Source organism: Macaca fascicularis, chromosome 3, assembly GCF_037993035.2.
Source record: "Macaca fascicularis isolate 582-1 chromosome 3, T2T-MFA8v1.1".
NCBI classification, from domain to species: Eukaryota; Metazoa; Chordata; class Mammalia; order Primates; family Cercopithecidae; genus Macaca; species Macaca fascicularis.
The window spans coordinates 73318000-73324875 of NC_088377.1; the positions used below are offsets into that span (position 1 = coordinate 73318000).

Genomic DNA, 6876 nt, shown 5'->3' on the forward strand with positions numbered 1-6876 from the left:
ATTTATATATAATCTTATACAATTTATATAAAATTTAATCCATTTATATATAATCTTATATAATTTTTCTCTACTTTGTTGTTATCCTTCAGTTACTAAGAGCTAGAACACTCACATAATGTGTATGGGGTCACTCAATTGTGAGTGCTGGACCTTAGATGGGAACCCACGCCTGTCTCCAAATCTACTATATTTCCCAGTAACATGCATGGCCTCATTACAGAGATACAGACAGAGAAAATGAGGAAGGAAGTGAGGGAGGAGGAAGGAAGTGACGACATCCACATATACCTAAACCCTGCTAAATTCAAGTAGAGTATTCCAAGTCCCGTAACTAGAAAACCATCTTGACTGTTTATATTGTTTTGTTTATCCACTGAAATGTCCAACACTTTAGCATAGCTTCAACAAAGTGCTTTTAACGATGTGCCTCCATTATAAGGGCAGAGGGAGAATCTTCATGAATTTGAGTGATTTCTGCTTTGGAATCACACATCCGCATCCGGGTGGCTTCTCTGAGCTATAAATAGATGAAAGAACTGCAAGATTCTGCACTTGCTAGTCCACCTGAGGAGAAAGCTTCCCAGCAAATTGAAGCTCTTTAGAATCCTTCTTGAGAAAATGCAGGCAACGGGTTCTCCCAAACATGGAGTCCTGTAGCCCAGGTCTTACCTGAATCAGGTAAGAGGCGGGGAGGAAGGAGTGATCTCCCCGTGCACCCTCGCAGCCCGCTTCAGGACTGGAACTAGCGCTCCTTGGTGGGTGTGGCTCGTGTGCGTGGGCCACACCAGTCCTGGGGGGCAGGATGAGGGAGTGGTGGGTCCAGGTGGGGCTGTTGGCTGTGCCCCTGCTTGCTGTGTACCTGCACATCCCACCCCCTCAGCTCTCCCCTGCCCTTCACTCATGGAAGTCTTCAGGTAAGTTTTTCACTTACAAGGGACTGTGTATCTTCTACCAAGACTCTGTGGGTGTGGTTGGAAGTCCAGAGATAGTTGTGCTTTTACACGGTTTTTCAGCATCCAGCTACGATTGGTACAAGATTTGGGAAGGTCTGACCTTGAGGTTTCATCGGGTGATTGCCCTTGATTTCTTAGGCTTTGGCTTCAGTGACAAACCGAGACCACATCACTATTCCATATTTGAGCAGGCCAGCATCGTGGAAGCACTTTTGCGGTATCTGGGGCTCCAGAACCGCAGGATCAACCTTCTTTCTCATGACTATGGAGATACGGTTGCTCAGGAGCTTCTCTACAGGTACAAGCAGAATCGATCTGGTCGGCTTACCATAAAGAGTCTCTGTCTGTCAAATGGAGGTATCTTTCCTGAGACTCACCGTCCACTCCTTCTCCAAAAGCTACTCAAAGACGGAGGTGTGCTGTCACCCATCCTCACACGACTGATGAACTTCTTCGTGTTCTCTCGAGGTCTCACCCCAGTCTTTGGGCCATATACTCGGCCCTCTGAGAGTGAGCTGTGGGACATGTGGGCAGGGATCCGCAACAATGACGGGAACTTAGTCACTGACAGTCTCTTACAGTACATCAATCAGCGGAAGAAGTTCAGAAGGCACTGGGTGGGAGCTCTTGCCTCTGTAACTATCCCCATTCATTTTATCTATGGGCCATTGGATCCTGTAAATTCCTATCCAGAGTTTTTGGAGCTGTACAGGAAAATGCTAATGTGGTCCACAGTGTCGATTCTGGATGACCACATTAGCCACTATCCACAGCTAGAGGATCCCATGGGCTTCTTGAATGCATATATGGGCTTCATCAACTCCTTCTGAGCTGGAAAGAGTAGCTTCCCTGTATTACCTCCCCTACTCCCTTATCTGTTGTGTATTCCACTTAGGAAGAAATGCCAAGAGAGGTCCTGGCCATCAAACATTATTCTCTCACAAAGTCCACTACTCAAATTGGTGAACAGTGTATTGGAAGAAGCCAGCAGGAGCTCTGACTAAGGTTGACATAATAGTCCACCTCCCATTACTTTGACATCTGATCAAATGTATCTTGGCTTTGTTTTTGTGTTATTAGGAAATTCTGATGAGCATTACTATTCACTGATGCAGAAAGACGTTCTTTTGCATAAAATACTTTTTAACACTTTGGATTTCTCTGAAATATTTAGAAGTGCTCATTTCTGGCCCAGCACCAACAGGAATTCTATAGTAAGGAGGAGTCTCCTTGAGTGACTTTATGGGCACATACCTTTTAAAAGTTCTTTAAGCAACACAGAGCTGAGTCCTCTTTGTCATACCTTTGGATTTAGTTTCATCAGCTGTTTTTAGTTATAAACATTTTGTTAAAATAGATATTGGTTTAAATAACATAGTATTCTAGGTATTTGATTTAAGACTATGATTTACCTATACATTATATATATTTTATAAAGACAGTAAACCAGCATACCCTTACTCTGCCAGAGTAGCGAAGCTAATTAAACATGTTTGATTTCTGAATAAATTGAACTAAATCCAAACTACTTCCTAAAATCACAGGACATTAAGGACCAATAGCATCTGTGCCAGATATTTACTGTTATTAGCTGGGAAGACCAATTCTAACAGCAAATAACAGTCTGAGACTCCTCATACCTCAGAGCTTAGAAGCATGTTTCTCTTGAGCTACTATAGAGGGGAAGGGATTGTTGTGTAGTCCAAGTCACCATGCTGAATGTACACTGATTCCTTTATGATGACTGCTTAACTCCCCATTGCCTGTCCCAGAGAGGCTTTCCAATGGAGCTCAGTAATTCCTATACTTTACAGACAGGAAAGTTCCAGAAACTTTAAGAACAAACTCTGAAAGACCTATGAGCAAATGGTGCTGAATGCTTTTTTTTTAAGCCATATTTCATTGTCTTAGTCAAAGCAGGATTAAGTGATTATTTAAAATTCATTTTTTATTTTTATTTTTATTATTTTTTTTATTTTTTATTATTATTTTTATTATTTTTTTTTGGAGACGGAGTCTCGCTCTGTTGCCCAGGCTGGAATGCAGTGGCCGGATCTCAGCTCACTGCAAGCTCTGCCTTCTGGGTTTACGCCATTCTCCTGCCTCAGCCTCCCGAGTAGCTGGGACTACAGGCACCTGCTACCTCGCCCGGCTAATTTTTTGTATTTTTTTAGTAGAGACGGGGTTTCACCGTGTTCACCAGGATGGTCTCGATCTCCTGACCTCGTGATCTGCCCGTCTTGGCCTCCCAAAGTGCTGGGATTACAGGCTTGAGCCACCGTGCCCGGCCTTAAAATTCATTTTTTAAAATTAGCAACTTGAAGTATAACAGCTTTGAAACTGGAATAAGTGTTTATTTTCTATTAATAAAAATGAATTGTGACCAAAAAAAAGAGAACATACATGATTAATGAGCCATGTAGAACATATGCCAGAATCCACATGCTTTCTAAGTGCGTTCTGCATAGAAGCAGGGATTGTTGGTATCCAAGATATAAGGGCCTCTGTACACAGGATTCCTCTTCTTGTTCCAGAAAAGGGAGGAGATGAAAAATGCATCTAAGGCTAAAGAGACCTGGAAAACAGAGGTTGCTTTGAGAGAAGTATGATGTAACTGTGAAAGGAAAATAAATATGGGGGCCCCAAATCACTAAGCTAAAGGGAAAAGTCAAGCTGGAAACTGCTTAGGGCAAACCTGCCTCCCATTCTGTCCAAAGTCAGTCCTCTGCTCACTGAGATAGAAGCATATCTGATTGCCTCATTTGAAACAAAGGCTCATCAGGAACTCAAAAAAGACCAACCATTTGTCTCTTACCTACCTATGACCCGAGTCGCCTGGCCTTTGCCTCCAGCCATCCCACCTTTCTGGACTGAACTAATGTACATCTTACACATATTGATTGATGCCTCATGTCTCCCTAAAATGTGTGAAATCAAGCTGTACCCTGACCACCTTGGGCACATGTCGTCGGGACCTCCTGAGGCTGGGTCACGGGTGTGCACTCTCAACACTGGCAAAATCAACTTTCTCAATTAACTAAGACCTGTCTCACATTTTCAGGTTCACATAACCTTCCTGCAAAAGAATTTGAATGCCTCTAGTTTGACAGTTTTCATGTTTAGCAGCATAACTAACACTTCTGTTAGCACTATGAACAAGGAACTCCTTATTGAAAATAGAAAGCTGACTGAGATTCTGAAGGGCTTGTTTAGTTTACAGACAAAAGCAAATACCCCATCAACACAAGATTGACAGCACCTGAAGGCCCACTGTGTGCTGCTTTGAAATCCACCTCATCTCTGGGTGATAAAGCACGCTCTGAAGAGACTCTGCAAGACCAGCTTTTCCGTAAATGGACTGTGGGTTATTTATAGTCACTCTGCACATGTGCTAATGAGCCATGGCCGACTGGCAGACATAATTTAACTTTCTATGGTTCTTTGTTTTCTCATCTGTAAAATTACAAGGTCGGACAAGTTTAATTCTAAGAACTGTTGAACTGACCGGGCATGGTGGCTCATGCCTGTAATCCCAGCACTTGGGAGGCTGCAGATCACGAGGTCAGGAGTTCGAGACCAACCTGACCAACATGGTGAAACCCCGTGTCTATTAAAAATACAAAAATTAGCCGGGCGTGGTGGCATGTGCCTGCAATCCCAGCTACTCGGGAGGCTGAGGCAGGAGAATCATTTGAACTCGGGAGACAGAGGTCGCAGTGAGCCGAGATTGTACCATCGCACTCCAGCCTGTGTGACAGAGCTAGACGCTGTCTCAAAAAATAAATAGATAAATAAATAAAAACTAAGAACCGTTGAACTAAAACATTCCCTGCTCTCAGGACACTGTGGTTAAAATAGTAAGTTATTCTGACTTCTTCGTAACCCTGACTGTCCTTCTTCCCTATTGATTCTCAACAGAGATTTTCTGCCTGCTCTAACTTACCCAAAACATTAGCGCAGCTGATGATCTGACACGCTGAACAATGACTAAACAGTGACTGAGAAAAGGCCACTTGCTAAATGTATGTAGGTAAGTGTTCTAACCTCTCTAGGTCTCAATGCTAGTGTACGGAAGACATACTTGATAGCAATAACTTAAGCCTGAAAATAATGCTATGGTCTAAGGAAATGTGTGTTCAAAGTTCCAAGCTAAGGAATCCAGAAGTGGCCAACCTGAAGATTCACTCCTTATCTGTGAAGGACATCAGAAGCCCTGGCCCATCCCCTTGAAATGCAGGCTCTACAGGGGCTCGAGGCCCTTTGTTTTGGGTTACATACAGGTTGCTAGGTGGGGGTTGCCAGGTGAAAAAACGTTATAACCTGCATACATTTTTGTAAAAGGTAGGGAGTCTCCTGTCCAGCCTGCCACTCCTGGACTGCACCATTTGTAAGTCCTCAATAAACCCTTTTGTCACAGGACTCTTTGGGTGCCGCTTCGCCAGCTGGAAACCTCTGTGGCTGGCAGCACCTCTGCCTGAGCTTTGCTTATGACCGCTGGGTTGGCTCTGCCCACTCAGCCCAGCAGGCTGTGCTGAGCTGGCTGTGCTCGGCTCTCAATACCGGCCCAGATCCCACACTCGCTGTGAGTGAGCCAGGTGCAGAGTGGCGAGGGGTGTGTGAGCGAGTAAGCATGGGGCACAGCCATGGCGTAGTCAAGTGCACCGCCTGCTAAGGTGGGGTGGGCAGCTCCAGGCACCAGGCATAAGCTCTGTACAAGGCTGTGGCTGGACCAGATGTGCCTCAAGTGGCTTCCGCCTTGGGTGCTGGCATCTGGATAAGGGGAATATGTTGGTGCCTGAAAATTCAGAGACACCACCAACCACAGAGGCCTAAGTGCATGTTACACCATGTCACAGCTCTGGATCAGGGAGTCCCAAGACCTGGGCCCCCAGAAGGTTTACCGCTCTTCCCTTGTAGTCCAGCAAATGAGTGTGTCACCACCCACTTCTTGGCTGGCCAGCCAGGAACTTGCTACAGCCCTTTTCGCTCCTGCCATTTAGCAAGCTCTGGGTTCTTGTCCCATGACCAAGAATAAGGTTATGTGGACAACCGGAGAGAGCAAGGTGGAGAAGAGTTTTATGGAGCAACATAACAGCTCTCAACATGAGAGGGGAACCTGAAGTGTAGCCCCTTCCCCAAGGCAGGTAGTCCCAGTGTGTGGCTGAGTCTGGGGTTTTATGGGCTCAGAATGGGGGAGTGCGTGCTGATTGATTCATGGGTGGGCCTGGAAAAAGCATCATTTGATTGTCTAAAAAGGCATAGAGGAAGTTCTCACTCTAGCCCTGGGCTGTAATAGCTATGTTTTCAGGCTTTGAGCTGTCTTTGGTTTGAAGGTCAGACTTCACCAGGGACCTGCCTCTGGCTGCCTAGGAATTTGTCTTCCTCCTGCCACTGACATTATGTCACCTTCACTGGCTCCGGGTCTTCTCTTTGGCTTCTGGGACATGGTGCCATCTCTACTGGAGTCAACAAGGGTCCGGCGCAATAGCTGGAAATTTGCAGAAGAAAAGAAAAGTTGCTCAAGGATGGGTGATGAAACAAATAACAAGGATGAAGCTAACAAATAGCATTCTATTTCTCAAGATTATAACAGCCCAAGATTATTGAAAGGAAATCACATTTGGAGCTGTCTCTCTGGGCTAGTTTGCTGGCAGATCTGCATGGTGGACCACACTGTCACCTGTCTTTTGTGTCCTTCAGCATGATGAACTCTGCTGTACGCGTCCTGGTGCTGGATCCGCTATTACCAACAAGCTAATTGAGTTTGCTGGCCTTGAAAATGCATCCCTGTAGGTAATGTGATGATGTAATGCTGTGTTCCTGCCCTCTGGATTTCCTCCTGCCATTACGGAGGCCTTATTTATAAGAATGGAAACAAAATCAAAAACAAAAAAAACAGGATCGCCTTTTGATGTGACTT

At 45.0% G+C, this 6876-nt stretch overlaps 1 pseudogene; it reads left to right on the top strand.

Annotated features, from left to right (window-relative positions):
* Positions 1–627: 627 nt before the first annotated feature.
* Positions 628–2123, top strand: LOC102130448 (mesoderm-specific transcript homolog protein pseudogene; annotated as a pseudogene).
* Positions 2124–6876: the final 4753 nt, after the last annotated feature.